Source organism: Sciurus vulgaris, assembly GCF_902686455.1.
Source record: "Sciurus vulgaris genome assembly, chromosome: X".
NCBI lineage: Eukaryota > Metazoa > Chordata > Mammalia > Rodentia > Sciuridae > Sciurus > Sciurus vulgaris.
This window is the reverse complement of record NC_136471.1, coordinates 55,786,421-55,808,515: the sequence shown is the minus strand read 5'-3', so window position 1 is coordinate 55,808,515 and position 22,095 is coordinate 55,786,421. Positions and strand designations below refer to the sequence as shown.

Below are 22,095 nucleotides of genomic sequence, written 5' to 3'. Positions count from 1 at the left end.
TTTCACCTCTTCCTCATGGAATATTTTGCTGAGAATGTTCTGTAGTGCTGGCTTTCCTTTTGTAAATTCCTTTAGCTTTTGTTTATCATGGAAGGATCTTATTTCGTTGTCAAATCTGAAAGTAAGTTTTGCTGGGTATAAGATTCTTGGATGGCATCTATTTTCTTTCAGGGCTTGGTAAATGTTGTTCCAGGCCCTTCTAGCTTTTAGGGTCTGGATTGAAAAATCTGCTGATATTCTTATTGGTTTCCCCCTGAATGTAATTTGATTCTTTTCTCTCGTGGCCTTTAAAATTCTTTTATTTTGTAGGTTAGGTATTTTCATAATAATGTGCCTTTGTGTGGGTCTGTTGTAATTTTGTATGTTTGGAGTCCTATAAGCCTCTTGTACTTGGTTTTCCGTTGCATTCTTTAGATTTGGGAAATTTTCTGATATTATTTCATTGAATAGATTGTTCATTCCTTTGGTTTGTTTCTCTAAGCCTTCCTCAATCCCAATTATTCTTAAATTTGGCCTTTTCATGATATCCCATAATTCTTGTAGATTCGGTTCATGATTTTTTACCATCTTCTCTGTTTGGTCAATTTTGTTTTCAAGATTATATATTTTGTCTTCAATGTCTGAGGTTCTGTCTTCCAGGTGTTGTATCCTATTGGTTATGCTTTCTATGGAGTTTGTAACTTGGTTTATTGTTTCCTTCATTTCAAGGATTTCTGTTTGTTTTGTTTTTTCAGTATCTCTACCTCTTTATTGAAATGATCTCTTGCTTCCCGTATTTGGTCTTTTATCGATTGATTGGTGCTATCATTTAATGCCTGCATTTGCTCTTTATCTCCTCCTTCAATGCCTGATTTTGCTCTTTCATCTCCTCGTTTGCTTCCCTGATTATTTTAATTATATACATTCTGAACTCCCTTTCTGACATTTCTTCTGCTGTGCTGTCATTGGGTTTTATTGATATAGTATCTAGGTTTGTTTGGGACATTTTCTTCCCTTGTTTTCTCATATTGGTCAGATATCAGTGGGACTCTGAGATGTTGCAGATTTCCTCTATTGGCTTATCGTGTCCCTGTAGATTTCCAGTGTATCACCTCCCAGCCTTCAGTAGCCTGAAGTCTTGGAGGAACTTGATAATGCAGTGCTTCCGAAGAAAGCTGCCCCTAGCCCGCTACTGTTTCCAGGGCTTGCAGCTGGCTCTGTGCGGAAAGGCTCTCACTGGGGGCCTGCTCTGAGAAGCTAGCCATGTGGGAGGAACCCACCGCCAGAGGGAGCAGGGCTACCTGGGGAAGACTCTAGCTGCCCTGCCCTGCTCTGATAAGCTGCCCTTATCTGGGCCTGCTGCCCAGGCCGAGCTTCACCCGGTGCGGGAGACTCACCCTGTGGCTCTATTTTAGTCCAAGTCTCTCAATGCCTCCCCTTCTTGAATCCTGGGTTCTGGAGGGACAGGAGATGCAGTCACCCTCTAGTCCGCCATCTTGGATTGCCCCGTGGAAAGAGCCTGTGGCCGAAGGAGGCAGGGCTGCCTGGAGTAGTCTCTGGATCCCTTGCCCTGGTCCTAGAGGCTGCCTGGGGTTCGGAGCTCTCTGTTGGCTCCGGGACTTGTGGCTGGCTCTGTGTAGAAAGTCTCTCACTGGGCGGTCTGCTCCGAGAAACTAGCCTTGAAAGGCACCTCCTGCCTGAGGGAGCTGGGCTACTTGGGGAAGTCCCTGGCTGCCCTGTCCTGGTCCCTGAAGCTGCCTGCGGGCTGGAGCTCACCACGCTGGCTCCAGGACTTGGAGCTGGCTCTGTGCACAAAGGCTCTCACTGGGGGGCCTTCTCCGAGAAGCTGGCCGTGTGGGAGGAGCCCACTGCCGGAGTGAGCAGGGCTACCTGGGGAAGACTCTAGCTGCCCTGCCCTACTCTAATAAGCCACCCCTATCTGGGCCTGCCACCCAGACCGTGCTTCACTGGTGGGGGAGACTCACCCCTTTGCTCTATTTCAGTCCGAGTCTCTCAATGCCTCCCCTTCTTGAATCCTGGGTTCTGGAGTGACAGGAGATGCAGTCACCCTCTAGTCCGCCATCTTGGATTGCCCCGTGGAAAGAGCCTGCGGCCAGAGGGGGCAGGGCCGCCTGGAGAAGTCTCTGGATGTCCTGCCCTGGTCCCAGAGGCTGCCTGTGGGTCAGAGCTCTCCGCTGACTCAGAGACTTTTGGCTGGCTCCTGCGGCTCTATTTTAGTCCAAGTCTCTCAATAGCTCCCCTTCTTGAATTCTGGGTTCTGGAGTGACTGGAGATGCAGTCACCCTCTAGTCTACCATCTTGGATCGCCCCTGTCTCCTTTACTGTATAGAAACTTCTTATTTAGATATTATATCTTTGTCTATTTTCGCTCTTGTAATCTTATTTAAAAAACCTTTCTTGCCCAGTTCCATGTTTTATTTTAGTAGTTTCATAGTTTGGGGTCATACATTTAAATTGTTAGTCCATTTTTGCTTAATTTTTGTAATTGGTGGGAGATAGTGGTCTAGTTTCATTTTTTTGCATTCAGTTTTTCCAGAACCATTTATTTAAAGAGAATGTTCTTTTCCTAATGTGTGTTCTTACCACCTTACTTGGAAATCAGTTGGTTTTAGATGTGTGAATTTATTTCTGAGATTTGTATTCTGTTCCATTGGTCTGTCTGTTTTTATTCAAATATCTATCATGCTTTTTTGGTTACTATATCTTTATAGTGCACTCATGCAAAGCATTGTACAGTCATAACAATGTTTTGTTCAATGATGTACTGTCATGGGACAGTGGGCCCATAAGATGTTATATCACCTAGTAATGTCATAACCAACTTAACTTTAGTAAGAACACTCTATGTTGTTAGCACAACAAAATGACCTAATGATGCATCCCTCAGAATGTATCCCATTTGTTATGAGATACATAGATATATATTTTGAAATTAGAGAGTGTGATTCCTTCAGCTTTTTTCTTCTTCAAGATTGCTTTATTTGAAGTCTTTTGTGTTTCCACCGCATTTTAAGATTGTTTTTTCTACTTCTGTGAGGAATTTCATTGGTATTTTGATAGGTATTGTATTGAAACTGTCGATTATGTTAGGTAGAATAGACTTTTTTAACAATATTAATTCTTCCAGTCCATGAACACAGAATTTTTTTTCATTTAGTTTTGTCCTGCTTAGTTTCTTTCACACTTTTTTTTTGTTGTTGTTCATTGTAGAGAACTTTCACCTTCTTGGTTAAATTTATCCCTAGGTAATTTATTTTTGTAGTTATTTTAAATGGGATTTTTTATTTCTTTTTCAGATACTTTTCTATTGCCATATAGAAATGCTACTGATTCCTACTTCTATTCTTCAGTGGTTACCCAAGGATTTTTAATATCAATACTGAAATTGTTATAAAATTATTACATGTCTTTACTGTCTTTTGTTAAGTACCAGTGTCTTAGAAAACTTTAAACATGACAATGCACTAATTTATGTGTTTTGGGCTTATGTATTTTAATTATATCAAAAACACAGGTGATATTTTTCATTTTATTTCATGCAGTATTTTTCTTTTAAAATTCATACAGACTTATCCTCATATTTATAATATTCCATTTGGGATCATTTCTCCTCTGCCTTAAATGCATCCCTCAGAATTTTCAATAGAGTTTCTTTTTTGAAAACTCTGTAATTTTTATTTGCCTGAAAATATCTCCATTTCCCATTTTTTAGGGAGAATTTCATTGTACATACAGACATAGCTTTCAGTTGTTTTCTCTCAGCACACTAATAATATTATTCTGTAAACCTCTATCTCCCATATTTTCTTTTGAAAATTCAGCTATACTTATTATTTTTTAAAGGTAATCTATCTTTTTTTTACAGGCTACTTTTAATATCCTCTTCATTATGGGGAGTAAGTGTTCTGTAGTTTCACTCTGCTGCTTAATTTATTAAATATACAAAGTAGAGATAATGGATTAATTAATCCCCAGGTATACAAGTAGTTCCACTTCAGTATATATCAACTCATGTTTAATTTAATTTCATACATGCCTACAGCCATTTCTACCTCCCAATCTCCAGATTATTTTAAAGCAAGTTCTAGCTTTATTTCTTTTTCAAAAATATTAAGGCTTTTTAAAAAAAAATAACTATAATAATATTTTCAAACCTCCAAATATTGGTAATAATTTCTTTTTAAAAAAATCTTTTAAGTTGTAGATCGGCACAACACCTTTATTTTATTTATTTAATTTTGTACAGTGCTAAGGAGTGAATCCAGTGCCTCACACATGCTAGGCAACTGCTCTACCACTGAGCTACAGCCCAGACCCTGGTAATAATTTCTTAATATGATCTAATATATAATCAGGATAAGAGTTTCTTAGGTTATCTTTGATATGTGCTTTCCCCCCTTTTTAAACTGTTCATTAGAATCAATATCAAACAAAATACATATAAATAGTTAAAATGTTTCCTAAGTCTTTTTTAATATGTATATCCTCCTTCTAGCCACTATTCTTTTCCTTTCAATTTACATATATCTTCTATGGTCTGAATTTTGTAGATGCATTGTATATTTTCTTTAATTATCATGCTTGACATTTCACTGAACGAACTGTATCTGTGGATGATTTTATTTTTTCAGTTTTGGGAAAACGTCAGTCATTATTTCTTTAAATATTGTCTTTGTAACATTCTGCTTTTCCTTTTTGTCTTAGTCCATTCTGTGTTGCTGTAACAAAATATCCAATTCTGGTGGCTTTCTAAGGAAATTAAGTTTTTTAGCACACAATTCTAGAGGTTCAGGACCATGTGCCAACATCTGCTACTTCTGGTGAGAGCCTCATGGCAGATGGCATCAAAATGGTGGGAGTACATGTGGAAGGCACATTCATGTGAGGTTCTAGATTCCCTTAAAACAACTCATTCACAGGGAAGCTATTCAAGTACTACAAGACCTGCTGAGGGTGAGGCCCCCATGACCTTATTACCTTCTGCTAGACTCTACCTCAACACCATCACACTGGAGACCAAGCCTCCAGTATGAACCTCTATGGGACAAACCAGATCCAAACCAGAGAGTTCTATTCATTGTCCTTCTCACAATACAAAATACAATTATTCTATTCCCACAGTGCCCATGGCTTAGCTCATTTCAGCATTGCCCAAAGTCCAAGTCTAAAGTCTAACCTGAGAATCAAAGCAAACTCCAGTGCTAAACCTATAAAATAAAAAAAAAAGTTCCATATTTCCAAGATACACCGGTAGAACAGATGTAGAATAGGCATACCTCTTCCAAAAAGCAGAAATAGGAAAGTACAAAGAAGTAAACAGCCCAAAACAAGACTAAAACCCAGGAAAGCAGACACTGAATCTTGAAAGTCCAAGTCTGGCTGGCATGCTGTGAATGCTGAGGTGAAGGGTGGGCTCCCAAGCCTTGAGCAGCCCCATTCACTTGGTTTTGATTGTTGTAGGCCATGTGCCTTCTCTCACAAGCTAGCTTTTGACTCCACCAGTGTTTCTACCTTTCTAAGGTCCTGGAAGTGACTCTTCTCCCTTGCTCCACTAGTTTTTATAGTTTGTCAACTATACTTCAGTATCAGATCTCAGTCTGCCCTATTAGACTTTCCTTTGAAATTTGAGTGGAAGCCACCATGACCCCACAGCTCTTACATTCTGGGTTCCTTACAGACTTAGCACTATATGAATTCCACTTATGTCTGTTGCTTGACCCCTTCAGAGTGGTGGTATGAGTCATGCCTGGGTGAAATATGTCCATGACTAGAGTGGCTGTAGAGTGCTTTACCAGAAAGCAGGGAGAAAATTTTTGACATGCTCCTGGTCAGTGCACCTCTTCCTGAAATAATTCTGAGTTTCTAGGTCTCTGGGCCTGTGATAAGAGGGGAAACCTGGAAAAATTTTGAGGTACTCCTGGGAACTTTTTCCCATTGTTCTGAAACATAGCACTCAGATACCTTTTATTCATGCTAATCTTTTTAGCAAGCTGCTGCCTGGGTTGCTTATTTACATGTCTTTTTTCCCCCCACTTTCCTTGTTTAGGATGCCATTTTTCCATATCTTTGTGCTCTGTTTCTTTTGCCCCTGAATCTGAGCATACATGGTTAAAAGTAAAGAAGCACCAGCATGAATGCTTTGTTGTTTAGACATTTTCTCATTCTGATAAACTAGTCCATCACTCCCAAGTTCCATCTTCCAGAAAGTCATAGATTATGGACACATTACAGCCAAATTCTTTGATACTTCATAACAAGAATGAGTTCTACTCCAGTTTTCAACAAGATATTCCTCATTTACGCCTGAGAAGTCATCAGCACAGCTTTTATTGTACACATTTCTATCAGCATTCTAGTCATGAAAACTCAGTCAATTTCTAAGTAGTTGAAGCACTAGGCTCATATGTAATACTCCCTTGACAGTAAAACTAACCATTTCCAGGCTGTTCCTCCAAACTCTTTCAACCTCTGACCATTATGCACTTCCAAAGCCACTTCCATATTTTTAGGTATTCATTATTTAGTAACATCCTACTCCTTAGTACCAATTTGTACGATAATCAATTTTGTGTAACTGTAAAACTACCTAAGCCTGAGTACTTTGTGAAGAAAAGAAATGTACTTAGTTCACAATTTTGGAGATTCAATAATGTGGTACTAGCATTTACTCAGCTCTGGTGAGGGTCTCATGGCAGATGCCATCACAGTGGTAGAAGTACATGTAAAAAGGGACTCAGGAGTCCCTCCAGAGTCCCTTATATCATTCCATTCTCATGGGAACTAGTGGAGTTCCATTCGAATTGCATTAATCCCTTCTGAGGGGAGGGGAGTTACCTTCTTTTAGGCCCCACCTCTTAAAGATTCCACCACTGAGGCTGGGGCAAAAGGAATGATTTTTTCATAGATTCCACTGTTATGACTATATTTACTGGATCATTTTCTGCTCTTTATAGTTGCTTAAGAATCTTTTGCCCAACTCTTATTTCAAACTTGTTTTTATCACTTTATTTTTATTTTATTTTTTGTAAACAACATATGTGTGAATTTTGCTTCTATCCATTCTAACAATTATCCATCTCTAGTCAAGAGATTCAGTCTGCTCACATTTAGTGTAATAAATGATATAATTGTTTTTATTACTAGCAAAAAAAAAAAGAACAGTCGGTGTAGGTAATGAATGATTGGGTCAGGAAGATGGGGGCTGATGCAAAGGAAATAAAATGCTAATATCTCCAGAGCATGTCCCCATCCTCCAACCTGCTGCCAAGGTTACTTGTCTTCAGGGAATTGTTCCTCCCAGCAAGGAGTTGTTAATGAATGCCCCCTGGGCAGCTCCCTTCCAGCCTGTACCCCTGGAAGGCTCCTTTCCCACCTTTTGGTCACATAGGCAAATTAACAGGAGAAGAGGATATGAGAAGAAAGAATCTGCAGACTCTGCAGAGGAGTCTCCCTCTCTCTTACTCTCTCTCTCTCTCTTTTATCCTTTAAATAAAATGTTTTGCTCTTGCCTCAGCATTTCTCAGGTGTTCAATCTTCAATACCAAGGGAACAGGGATTCTAAACACCAGAATTTTCTCTGGTCTCACCACCTCAGCTCTTCCTTATACTAGAAACAAAGGTCCCAAAACGTGAACCCTGAGGGACAAACCATATCCAAACCATAGCACCTTTCAACTCCCTGAAATTTGTATACTAATCTACATGTCTCTTCACTGCAAATCTTTCTACAGAAGATTTGGGATTGTTTCTGCCAGGTACCTGTCAGCATTACCAATCAAGGATAATTTTAATTTAACTCCGAACTTGATATTCCTTGGACTACACAGGTAATGCAAAATTTAGGCTGCAAAGCCATGTAAGGGAAGTCTGGATATCATAAATTGTTAGGGAACATGTAGCTTTTATCTCCCCTTGGCACGACTATTCAAGACAAGAAAAGTTTCTTTTTAGGCCCCTGGGTGTATATGTTTATTTTCAGCTCATGCTTAATACCAGCAGTGGGGCACTTGGGAGTATCAATTTTACTTAAGGAAAGAGGAATTATATTAGACTCCCAATCTTTGGTGGTCCTTGAACTTTTATGCATTTTCCTATGATTTGATAAAACAAGTTCATCTGGTATGAAAGACATCTCAAAAGCAGAACTATTTTTGTATTCTACCTGTAATTATTTTACATTTTTAGATTCTAAATATTCTTCACATTTTTACTGGATCATAGATGAATTTAAAATTTTTTAAAAGCACATTTCATCTATTACATTTACTTATTTTTAGAGAAAAGTAGGTGAATTTGTGTGTATGTATACCTTTTTTTTTTTGATCATGACTTTTTAAGTCACACAAAACCTAAGACTCAGTTCTTTGTGCTATATATGGAAAAAAAAATGAATAAAACTTGTTATGTAGTTTGTCTTCAGTTCCCTTGCTGTCATCCTCAGCGGCAGTTAGTTCATTTGGTTTATGTACATTTGTTAAGCCTAAATAAGAAAATTTGTGTGTGTATGTGTGTTTTACTGAAGGTTGAACTCAGGAATGCTACTGATTTACATTTACAACGCTTTTTATTTTTATTTTGAGACAGGGTCTCCCTAACTTGCCCAAGCTGACCTCAAACTTGTGATCCTCCTGCCTCAGTCCTCCCAGTTTCTGGGATTACAGGCAGGTGCCAACATGTCTGGTGGGAATTTATATATCTTCAAATGATTGTCTATTTCAACATTTTCACATTGCTTCACTAAATTTCTCCTTTTCACTAGTTATGTAACCTTGGATGAGTAGCTAAATCCCCATTTCTTTTCTTTTCTCTTTCTTTTTTTCTGTGTGTGTATTATTAGAGATTGAACCTGGGAACTTGCACATGCTAGCAAGCCATCTACCACTGAGCTATATATCCAAACTTTTTAAAATTTTATTTTGAGACAGGGTCTTGTTAATTTGCCAAGGCTGGACTCAAATTTGCAAGCCTCCTGTCTAAACACCCCAAGTAGCTGGGATTAACTGGGAATACAGGCATGCACCACCATGCCTGGATTTTATTTTCATTTTATTTTCTTTTGGTGTAAGATGGAAATATTAATCCTAGCTGACAACCCTTGAAGAGTGTGGAGAACAAATAATAATGAGATAATATGTGAAAATGTGGTTTGTAAACTATAAAGTATTATGATAACATAAAATATTAGTATCACTAAACAGATCACCTTTCATCATCACTTGGGCTCTCTATTTAACAGGGTGTTTATTTTTTTGTATTAAATAGCTTTGAGCAACATTTAAAAAATCAGTAATAACACATTTTTTTTTGCTGCAATGTTTCTTCTTCTATTTAACCACTAATATACTTTCATGTGAAGTGACTGATCATTTTCTGTTAGAATTTCACAAAATATACCTTCTTCAAGTATTTGAAATACATTAAGAAGACCAAATGCCTAATCTTCATATTTCGGACAGTATATATTACTATTTACCAAACTTTCCATTCCAGGCTATATCTCTGGTTTTATAATTTATCTGTGACATAATGAGTTTTCTTGAGTTTTTAAAAATAACGTATTCATGTAATCACTCTGAAAATATAACCTTACAAATTAAATTGCCACACCACATAGTGATTCTAGTACCCACAATATGCTCATTCTGACAGATTATTCAAAGTGTTTTCTGATGATAAGCCACTTTCCTAATTAAGTACACAACTTTCTTTACACAGCCTAAATGATAAGCTTGATGAAGCAAAAAATGAAGTATATGACAATTATAAGTTTGACCAAAATTATGTTATATATTGATTGTGCATACATAATAAACTTTCATAAAAATATCAGCTTAAACTAAAATGGAAATTTGAGGTTTGTTTTCATTGTGTTTCTATCCTCAAAATACTATACCCATAGGGTGATTTTCCATTTCAAATAACTACTTTGAACTACAAATTTTTCAAGAGATAAATATAATTCTGAAGTCTACCCATATGCAGAGTGTAGAAATTATCATATAGCTAATGAATCAAATATTTATTTCAGAAATGTTGACATAGGAATATTTACCATGATACTTTATTGAGCTTAAAATGTGTGGTAAGAAAAGCAGGAACACAGTTGGTGCATCTTCATCATAGTAATTAAAAATATAATGCAAATGTTATAGATCTTTAAAAATAAGCATAGATTTAAGCTTTGTGAATAAAAACAAAAATGAATGAAATTTAGTTGCATTTAAACATAATTTGAGTGAGTACTTGTACATGATTTGGTTTTTGATGATGGATTGATCAATAAGGCTCCAATGAAAGTAAAAAAAAAGTCAATTTCTATTTTTAAAGATGTAAGCTTTTGTTAATTGAATTAAATTCAGGATACTTACTGAGACTTTATTATGTATAATGTATCATTATAAGTATTAATAATTCTCCAAAGATGAACAAGAGGTAATTGTTGTCCTCTGTAGATTCTAAACTGATATGGTAGTCAGATACACAGACACATAACTCTAATGCACAAAAAACAAAATGAACACACTAATATAGGCACAAAATTTCATGGAACTATGATGGAAGTATAAACAAGTATCCACTAAAATTAATTGGTTCTGTCCCTGAAATCAGCAGGGACTAATATAACCTTATCTCTATTTGATATAAATATCCTGAATAAAAACAATGAAGACCTGATATTTAAAACTAGAAATGGAAGTAGATGGTTTTATAATTAGAATATTCAGAAGCAGTCTTCAAGGCAGACAAGGGTTCACCCTTATACAATTTACACAATAATGAATAGAAATGGGTAATAAGATAATGATAAGTGTTAAGGGGAGAATTGAAATGTTACTAAACAGCATGTGTGTTTTACTTTGAATGTCAAACATTCAAAGAGAAGTAGTATTTGCATTGAGAACTGAACGTCCAGAAAGATACAGATAGTTATAGTTTAGATATGAGGTGTTCCCCAAAAGCTCATGTGAGACAATGCAAAAATGTTTACAGGTAAAATGATTGGGTTATAAGAGCCTTAATCAACCAGGGAAGTAGTCACCTGATGGGATTAACTGGGTGGTAACTGTACACAGGTAGTATGTCTCTGGAGGAGGTGGGATTTTGGGGATGTGCCTTTGGGGTATATATTTTGTCCTTGTTGAGGAGAGTCTTGCTTGCTCTCTCTGCTTTCTGGTGACATGTCTCCAGTTGCTTTCCACTGCTATACTCTTCTGTCCTGATGTTCTGCCTGACTTCAAGCCCTAAGGAATGGAATTGGCTGTGTAGGGACTAAGAACTCTGAAATTGTGAGCCCCCAAATAAGCTTTTCCTCTTCTATTTGTTCTTGTCAGAACTTTTGGTCACAGCAGTGAAAAACAAGCTAAAACACAGATTCATAAAGATCAGAAGGAAGTAGGAAAGAGGTAACTCCATCTTCTTGAATAACTTGAAATAAATGAAAATAAATATAAGCAGTACAATATGGTTTCAAACATATATCTGTTAATACATACCACCTAAGAATATGCTTTCTCTTTTTTTGAGATGTGTTAGAATGAGTCTGTCATTGAATACACTTAAAGTGTCATCATTGGTCAAATGCCTTTCCAACTAAAAATTATAATATATAAACAGATATTTGGTGGTAACAACACAGTATTTGAAACTGGGGCTTCAATTTCCCAGGAAATCAAAAATATAGGTATTATATATATTCCTATGGGATACTTATCTATTTTTAATTGTCTATGGGGAATAACTTTAGAAAGAGAAAATGCAATTAACTCGTCCTGAATTTCTCATTGTTGAATCCCTACTATTTATATGTGTGCTAATGATATTGGAACACTCATAGTTTAAAATAAGATTTTTTTTTTAGTGTAAGTGTACTCAGAGTCTTTGTTAAATAGAGCTGACCACTTGAAATCCAAATATTTTTATCTGAATAATTAACTTAATGTCTCCCAGAACACTATCCCATGGAAACCCAAATTAGCTTATTCTAAATAGTTCAACTATTTCATTTAGCTGTAGTGGAAAAGGAGATCCATAGAACTTAGCTCACTTCACCTCTTAGCAGCTATATTAGTTTTATTGCTGCTATAACAAATTAAATACTTAAAACAGAACCCATTTATTATCTCACAGTTTCTGTAGGTAAGGAATTCAGGTGAGTTTAAATGAGTTATCTGCTTTGGGTCTTAGAAGACTAAAATCAATATGTAAGCAGGTCTGTTCTTATCTGAAGCCTCAGGAGAAAAATACACCTTCAAATTAATTTAGGTTGTTGGCAGAATTCATTTCCTGTGGCTGTAGAACTAAAGTCCTGTATTCTTGCTGGTTACCAGTTGGGGTTGATTTTTTGCTCCTAGAGGCTGCACATATTCATTAATATGATCTCTCTCTTCAAACAGCATCAGCACATTAAGTTCTACTCATGTTTTGAGTCTTTGAAGCCCTCTGTTCTGTCAGAGAAACCTCTCTGTTTTTAAGGACTTATATGATTACCCTGGGACCACCTGAACATGTAAGAGCATTTTCTCCATCTCAAGGTTAATTGTACCATTTAACATAACATAATTATAGAAACAATTTCTCTGTTAGCCAACTTTTCATACATGGACCAAAATGCAGACAAAAACAACTTAAAGCAGGAAAAGTTTATTTTGGTTCATGGTTTCAGAAGTTTAGTCCATGGTTGGCTGACCCCATTGTTCTGCGTCAGAGGTGAGGCAGGATTTCATTTTGGAACGGTGTGACAGAGCAAAGCTGCTCACCCCATAGCAGCTAGGAAGCAGAAAGAGAGTGAGTCAGGAACAAAATATATTCCTCAAGTGTTGGGACTAATGACACATTAACTAACTCAGGCTGACTCCTTACTCCCTGGTGGGTGAGCAAGATCAAGGCCTCAACGGCGGTTTTGAAAATTAATGATGATAAATCGGACCACCGTCAGGGATTGGTTAACAACAGTTCTGCGAACGTGATCAGCTCGTGCTTGCCATATAGTCCTATGGGACTCTCGCCTGAGTGTATCCCCAGGCCTTGCTGACCTTTAAGCTGATTGGTTCCCGCCTAGCCTCCACCCTACATAAAAGCTGTGTGACTTCCTCAATAAAGGAGTTCCTGCTGTGACTGGTCTCCCTGACACGTCTGATTGTCCTCCCCGGAGGGCTGGGTGCGGGTGGTCAGTCGGCCCTACCTTTCCCGGTCTGACCTTGTTGGGGAGTGTCCCCTTCCCTTGTCGCTGGTGGAGAAGAGCAAGGGGGCTTAGGATCCCGACACTCAAGGGCACGTCCCCAGTGACCTATTTCCTCCAGCTATGCCCCATCTGACTGGAGTTACTACCCAGTAGTCCATTCAAATTATTAATCCATCAAATGGATTAATCAAATGTATTAATCCACTGATGAGGTTAGAGCTCTTGAAATCTAATCATTTTACCTCTGATTATTCCTTCTTTACCACCTGAGCTTTCAGGGTATAACACATATCCAAACCATAACAACATCTCATCATATCCAGAAGTTTCAGGGATTAGAGCAAAATATCTTTGAGAGGTCATTTTAGAAATCCTGCCTATCACAGCAGCAGAGCTGAAATTAGAATTAAAATATTTTTATTGGGAATCCAATATTTTATTCTGTCCTATTTGAAGTTAATTCAATGACTTAAATATTTAAGTCATTGAATTTATGTTTAAAACAAAATTTGCATTATATTTAATGGATTCTTAAAAGTTACACATTTAATCTGAAGAATTATGAGCAACATGTTTTCTCTCAAAGGACCTTGCTGTTGTATTATAAAGATTTCTAAACAGATCATCATCTTGTCATTTTTCTTTCTTTTTTACTTTAAAGGAAATTTAAGTGGCATATAACTTGAATTACTGTAAGGAAAAGCAATTCCAATAATAACCACAATGCATTTTATTCCTTTATGGGCATGAAATTTTAAAGTAATTAGTTTCTTTATCTGCACCAATAGAATTGCTAATGGATTAATTATTGTAGAATAAAAAGTAACATAATATAAGTGTTAATTAAGCACTCAAATGCTTTTCAGTGATCATTTTCCAGACCACAGTAATTTTTATAATTCTCTTAATTAGTAGTATTATTTTTGGATATAGTATTGCAGTCATTGTGAATTATTTCTTCCATTAAGAATAACAATCAAATTTTTATTAGAGGTATGACAACTTTCTAAAGTGAAAAATATCTTCTACAAAAGAAGTTGAAGTATAATTTTGCTAATATCTGAGCATAATTCTCAGTCTCCAAGTGTAATGAACATCTCATAGTTTTTACCTGCCAGCATTGCTTCCACTTTTTTTAGGTAAACCTAAACCTTATTCACGAAAGGAGCTGCCCATTATTTACTCTGTGGTCTTAGTAATATTGATAAAATGAAACCCAGTCTCCTGCTCATAAGGATGACTATCTATCCCATCCAGGCCTGATAATTTATAATGCCCCAGTTTCATGACCTCGCCGATCCTCCTAAAGTGTCCAGGACAATCACAATTCTTTCCTCAAATTTCATATATGAACACAGGGAAAGAAGACATTTTTTTCTTTTCTCTGGGTTGCAGACTGGTATAGTTATATAATACTGGAGCAATGTGCAGACAGATCATCTTTCAACCCCCATCACCACACTCAGAACAGCTACATTACGTAGAAAAGAGGTGGAGCAACAAAAAGAGAAGTAGAACTAGGATAGAAATGAAAAGATATAAATAAGCAAGAGAGAGTTTGAGAAACTTGACATTATAGTTTCATTCTTGAAAAATGTAGTCCTTGACTTAGCAATGGCATGAGCCAACAGATTACTTTGTTGTACTTATTCATACACATCTGAAACATGCAATCAGAAGATCATTGAGAAGTACCTTTGGGAGCATTTCTCTTGGCAAATTGAATTGGATAGCCATTTTGACTTTAAGCAGAGAATGACAATATCACTATTACTGACGGTTTGGCCCAATCCACCACCATTTCTCATTTTGATTACTGAAATGGCATCCAAATTATTTTCTTTGTTTCTACCCTTTACCACCAGATTACTTTTAACATGGGAGCCGTAAGTCCAATTATGTTGTCTTTGATTAAATCTTTTTGATGACTCATTATTTCTACTGAAGTCTAAATGAATTACATTAAGGAAACATAGGGCAGTAGTTACTTAAACTTTAGTATATATCAGAATCATGAGGGGGTTTATTGAAATACAGGTTACTAAGCTCATGACAAAAAATTAAATCAAGAGACATGTTTTCCATATTCTACCATTCAAGCAACATTGAGCTTTAGGTATAGAAAAGCTTAAAATATTTCATCAGCAAGAATTTGCTGGCTTTCCATGAATGTAGCCTATCTAAAATTTTGATTCTTAGTATGCCAACCAAAATATGCTATTATTCTTGAATCCTCAAATTGGGTTTCTTAGTTTTATAAATAGCTCTGCTGTGTATCCCTTTAACTCATTCTTATTAACTGGATCTTTTAAATCAACTACCCACCCAGTTGATTTTTCATTTCACTCCATCATGACTTCATATGCTCAAGATGGAATTGAACCAATATGTTGATTGATTTTTCTCCTATATGGCTTTCTATAAGATATTAAACTACATTTTGGGAGTTTCCTTTATGCTGCTTCTTTTATAATGTAGCCACTTATTTAACCTAATTATCTTATCTTTTGATTGACTATTGCTCCATCTATATCTAGTGTTTTAGTCACCTTTTTCCTGCTGTGACTAAAAGACCTGACCAGAACAATTTTAGGGGAAGACAAGTTTATTTAAGGGCTCACGGTTTCAGAGGTCTCAGTCCATATACAGCCGGCTCCCTTCCTCAGGGCTCAAGGTGAAGCAGAACATCATGGCAGAAGATTGAGGCAGTGGCAGACAGGAAGTGGAAAAAGACTCCACTAGCCAGATACCAATACAAAATATATACCTCAAAGCCATGCCCCAATGACCCACTTCCTCCAGTCACACCCTACCTGCCTTCAGTTACCACTCAGTTAATCCCCATTAGAGGATTAATTCACTGATCCGTTTACGGCTCTTATAACCCAATCATTTCCTCTAAACCTTCTTGTGTTGTCTCACACATGAGCTTTTGGGGGACACCTCACATCCAAACCATAATATCTAGTACTAATAATTTTCTTTTCTCAACTTTAAAAGCACCATGCTAAACAGTTAGGACTTTTGACCAATTCCAAAACAAAAAATAATTGCCTATTTGCATCTTCATTTTGCTTCATTATTTATCTTTTACAATTTTAGTGAATTTTACCTTACTTCCTGATCTGTTAACATTTGGATGATTGGTTTGCTGGCCCTGGAGATCATTCTGTGCATTTTACAATGTAAATAGTACATGTAGTTTTATTTAAACAAATTTCAAATGAGTATTTTTCAATAATGAAAACTTCAACCCTCCAATAATTTTTGTGCAGTTTAGCCCTTAATATGCAAATCACACATATACTACTTTATGACCAAATAAATCATGTTTATATGATAAAATTATTCCAAGTGAAGCTGCAACTCAATTGTGTGTTTATACCTCCCAAAAGTATTTCCAATGATCTTCAGAAATAAATTATATGGGAGGATCCTCAAATTTTAAGAAAGCATTAAAAATCGTCAATTCATTATATGCAAATGTAGTTCTTAGGAGAGTTTCTTCATGTACCTTCTTAAGTGTGTATTATATGGAAAATTGCTCAAGGTAAAGCAACATAGGAATCAGACTCACTGAAAACAATTCAGGAGACTTAATCTGTGCACAAACACATGGTATGAGTCTTATTAATCTATTATAATCCCAGAAAATTCCTTCTCAGGAAATAAAAATTATATCCAATCTAAGCCTGAAGATGTAGCTCATCTAGGAATATTTAGAGAAAGAAATACTTTGAAATGAGTGTTTGTTTCTTTATAAACATCAAAATGCAAACTTTGAAAGTCTTTTTACTGATGAAAATAATTTGAAGGGACAAAGGTAAGTCAGAGCTGAGATTAGAACACTACTCAATGTTGTGTAACAGATGTAACCACAGGTCCACAGATCAGTGATGCTGTGAATGTGACCCCACTTATTGTGCTTTCAAATTACACATGTCTGCTTGGAGCACAGATCCATTAAACTGTAGAATTCCATTTTTGAGAGGTGGCAACAATGACATTGATAAATGATTTGCCAGGAATTGTACTAACTGGTTGCTTCAGCTGCTGTGTGAACCATATAGATCTTGAAAAGTTTTATTCCCTACTTTTAAAGAGGGAGATATTTTGTGGGTATTTTATTCAATTGATAGTTTCTTCCTCAGGCAGTGTTAGTTACTGATATTTTTGTTATGCTAGAACTATTTTTAATTGCAGTTTTCTGTTGGTTACAAGCATACTCCCATAGCTCTAAGAGCATTGACAAATGATTACGGTTATATATGAGCCTACACTGAACATTCACATTAGTTGCTTCTCCTTATGTTAGAAAATAGATCTTATATAGATATTCACGTTAGCTTCTGGTACTTTTTTCATTTTCAGTTAAAATATACACCACAAAACTATTAAGATAAGTTGAAGTATCTCTGATTTCAAAGTCACTGTATGTGTGGAAAAAATATTAAACACATATTTTAAAGAAAAACTATCCATATGGAAAAGCATTGTCTTTTTTTCTAGATAAATACTAACTCAATAAAAAATATTAGCATTGGCAAGTAGGTTAGTTAATGCTTGAGTTTTGTTAAGGATAGTGTTTCTTTGGATTATCTCTTCTTTTTAAAAATTTTATGGCTTATCCAATAATTTTTTTTATTACACATGTTATGGAGAAACTACTATTCCTTTCTAATTTTTCCTTGGTTATAATTCTCTGCCAATCTCATTTTAAGCAATTCTTATTTGAGAGTAATTTACTTTGGAGTAATACATTGTTACAGTGCTCTGCCTGTTATACTCATGTTATTATTTATTTTATTTATAACAGGACACAAACAAATTATATAGCATATTGAGTTTTCATAAACTATTTTTTCCTCCTTTCATAGTAATGTTAATCTCATCTTACTCTTGCATATTATTTGAATCCAACCTCATGCACAGAACAGTTTTTTTAAAAACTCTGTTAAATTGAGACACTGTAGTTCTTTTTCAAGTTGAAGGAGTTAAGAGCATACCATTAGAAAATATGCCAAGTTGTTATATTAAATATTTCAAACTGAAATCACTGGAATTTCAGAAAGGGCCATTTGGCCCTTTTCATGCATGCAGCAAGCCATAAAGATTCATTAAGGAGGATGTCTTTCACATACTAAGACCAGAAAATAGCCTTGACTACCAGAGAAATAATAATTCATTTGCAATGAACCGGAATAAATAAACTCAAGTAACCCTTATCTTTCACTAGTTTCTATACCTCTCCCTCATATCTCTTAGCCACATCCTTAGTATTTACTATCCTAGGCCAAATAGCCATTTGTATGGTCCTCTCTTTGTAAAACTTATTGTTTTTGTCTAAAAAGTGTAAAAGCATCAAGGTTTGATCATTTCCTGACTCCATTCTCTTGTAAAGATCCTCATAGATATGCAAAGTTAATAAAACTTGTATGCTTTCTGTTGTTAATCAACATTTGTATTAATGGTGTTTCAAGACCCAGAACATAATTAAGAGCCCAAAGAAGAACAAAGGGGGAGGGGTTAAGGAAACGCTCATTCCCCTACAGAATGTGATATCCAAGGCATAGCTTTCCATCATTTATGGGTAAAATGCTTACTCTGGGAATGTAGCAGCTGAGATCCTGGATATCTGACAAAAGGCTGGTCAAGAGTAAAATTTCTTATGAGCTTCACAAATCTTTGCTGTGGTTGCTAGTCACGGCAAGTGTGGTAGCACTTATTTTGTGTCTTTTCCTGTCTAAATGTTCAAATTAACAGGAAAAAAAAATTTTGTGAACTACTTATTGGGTAAAAGTGACTTTTGTTGTTTTGTGAATACTCTAGATCCCTGTATGATATTTTTGCGCTCAGAAAAGGCTTTTGATTTCTTTTGTTTTATCTTTCTGCGTTGTTTGTCATAAGGATCCTGTAGAACCACAGTGAAAGAACAATGCTGGCCTTGTATGCTTGTGGATTTGTGGTTTCCAATACGCTGATATTTATTTAGGCAAAATGTTGCTGTGGGTTTCTGAAACAATGACAATAACAATAGCAAAAACTAGATCAGTTTCCCTTCTCTTGTTTTATGTCCTATTATAATGGCTTTGTGACCCACGTGGACACACTCTTTGCTTTTGGAGGAATGCTGATGCCAGTGCATGTCTTGGCAGCCAGTCTAAGGCTGGGAACTTGAGACATGTAAGATATTAAGCAGCATTCTCTATGTCCATCTGTGCCAAGCTCTCAGGGAGTTTCTTAAAACGCCCTAAGAGAATTTTCTACTCTTAACCTATGATGCCTGCTTAGTGCTGGAAAACTTCCATGCCAATATTACATGCCTGGTGTCATAGATTAGTCAATCTGTGACTGAAGATGTCTCACAGTTTTGTGGGTGACTGGGAGTGCCATTATACAAACAAAATCCTTACCTGCCCATGGCAGCGAAGGTCTTTTGCTTTTCTCATTAGTCTTTCAGAGTAAACTGGATCGTGGGTGTCACAGTTTCTGTACCCACTTCAGGAATGTCTCTTGTTTCTCTAATGCAGATACCATTCTTACTCCAAATCCTACCAACGCTACCTAGTTTATAACAACACTACCTAGTTTATAACAACAGAGATTGAACTTTGTTTTTGTTTTTACAGTTATGTCTTTATTGTTTTGTTCTTCTTAAATACACATACAGCAGAGAGTATTTTGACACATCATACATACATAGGGTATAACTTATTAGAATAAGTAAATTAGAATGAGGATCCCATTCTTGTGGTTGTACATGAAGATGAGATTCCCTGAGGTATATTCATATATGAACATAAGTCTGTTTTGTCCCATTCATCCTACTGTATTTCTTATTCCCATCCTCCTTCCCTTCCCTTCATTCCCCTTGTCTAACCTAATAAACTTCTCTTCTGCCCCAAACCCTAATTGGGGGTCAGTATCCACATATCAGAGAGAACATACTCGCAAACAACTGATAAGGCAAAGAAGAAATTAATCCGTATCCCTAGTTTGGATTTTGTGAATGAACTATGACATCATTTTTTATTCTTTTGAGATGTACATGACAGTAGAATGTATTTTGACGGATGATATATACATGGAGTATAACTTCCCATTCTTGCAGTTGTACATGATGTGGAGTCATACTGGCCATTATTCATATATGAACATAGGAATGTAATGACCGATTCATTTAACTCTTTCCCATTCCTATCCCACTACCCTTCCTTTGTTCCTGTTTATAAGTTTTGCTTTTGATTCCACTATACTCTGACTTAAATTTCTTTTTGCATTTAATTATTGTAGCTGCACACAACAAGAACTTTTAAAAGCTAATGAAATGTGCTCAGTGAAATTATGACCAATATGATACCATAAGTGTGCAGTTATGTTCTCCCTCACCCTTTGCATTTAGGGGCGAAAAAGGAAGGAGTATAGGTATCTCAGCTTTGCTCAGGCAAATCTTCTGACATCTTTAAAATGCGGTTTTAAGACTCATCATAAATTCCTTTCTCGTTAAATTTCCTTTGGCTCAGGAGAAAAAAATTAGTTTAAGTCATTGACTTTTAATTATTTGTATGACTTCTGTATTCATAGTACCCACTCTTTCTTCATCTGTGAACAGCTTTTGATTTCCTGTTTTGTCTTACCAACTGTTTTTGACTTTCTGTCTAAGGGGACACATGGGTTCTTGAATGTTTTTGTGCAGATGGCCAACCAGATGGTTTAGACTACAAAATATGACTAGAGAAAAAAAAAATGTGGGTTACAACCCCATTTTTGACAAAGTACTTCTTTCTTTAAGCTGACATTGGAAATGGCTTGGATTTTGATAGGGCAGCACTTTGCTCCCTTTTAAGAAACCTTGGCTCTTGTTGTTTTGGCTTCATGTGTGAATATCTGGTATAATTGGAATAATTTGCTTAAGTATGGCTTTAGTATAAATTTTTGGTTTTTATTTAAAGCACAATAGCAACTTTTGTCTGTTTGTTTGCTCGAGAGCCAAAATAAACCTATATACCCCAAAAGAAGAGAAACAAATTATTAAGACATTTCAGAAAAACCACTCTAAATCTAGAATAGGGAAATCTTTTGATTTCTATTTTAGTTAAAAAATATGCTTCTTGATACGTAAGAGTAAATTGAAGATATTACAATTGGACCGACTGGTCAGCTGAATGATTTCATTCAGACCATAGCATGGTTCTGAGGGGAACTAGAAACAAGTCTTTGTCTTGCAAATTAAGTCATTTTAAAGACAGAATTGTACCTCTGGGAACTATTTAAAGGCCACTTATTTATCTCACAGCGACTGCATATACTACATATATTGTTAAAAAATCAGATTATGAGAACTGAGACTGTGTATATAGTGTTGAGGTCTCTTTTATCTATTGGATCCAAAAGCATTTATATATTAGTAAGTTTTTAGACTACCTCATGACAAAAAGTTGCTATTTTTGTATTGTATTTTTATATACATATATGGGACTTTACGTCAATATATATGTTTATATCTACATATGTTTGCATATTATCCACATGGTAATTATTTCACTTAGTGTAGTGATGAAATTAAGTGTCTCACCCAGATACCTTTGAAGTTTATATTATTTTAGTAAATTCTGGTAAATAAAAATAGTAGTGTTCTAATTAAAACAGACCTGTCAGTTAACATTAAATATAGTGCAGTTGCAACTTCTATTTTTTTTTTTTTTTTTTTTTTTTTTTTGGTACTGAGGATTGAGCTCAGGCGCACTAAGCCACTGAGTCACATTCCCAGCCCTATTTTGTATTTTATTTAGTGACAGGATCTCACTGAGTTGCTTAGTGCCTCACTTTTGCTGAGACTGGCTTTGAAATAGCCTCAGATCATAAAAATTGTGAGTTTGACCCTAAAATTGAGAAAACTAAGTAGATATTTCAGT

The 22,095-nt window shown here is 35.9% G+C and overlaps 1 long non-coding RNA gene across 2 annotated transcripts in view; it reads right to left on the bottom strand.

The window, feature by feature from the left end:
• The window catches only part of LOC306650811, a 256,611-nt gene that overhangs the window by 171,065 nt on the left and 63,451 nt on the right, over positions 1-22,095 (bottom strand). The window lies entirely within an intron of this gene.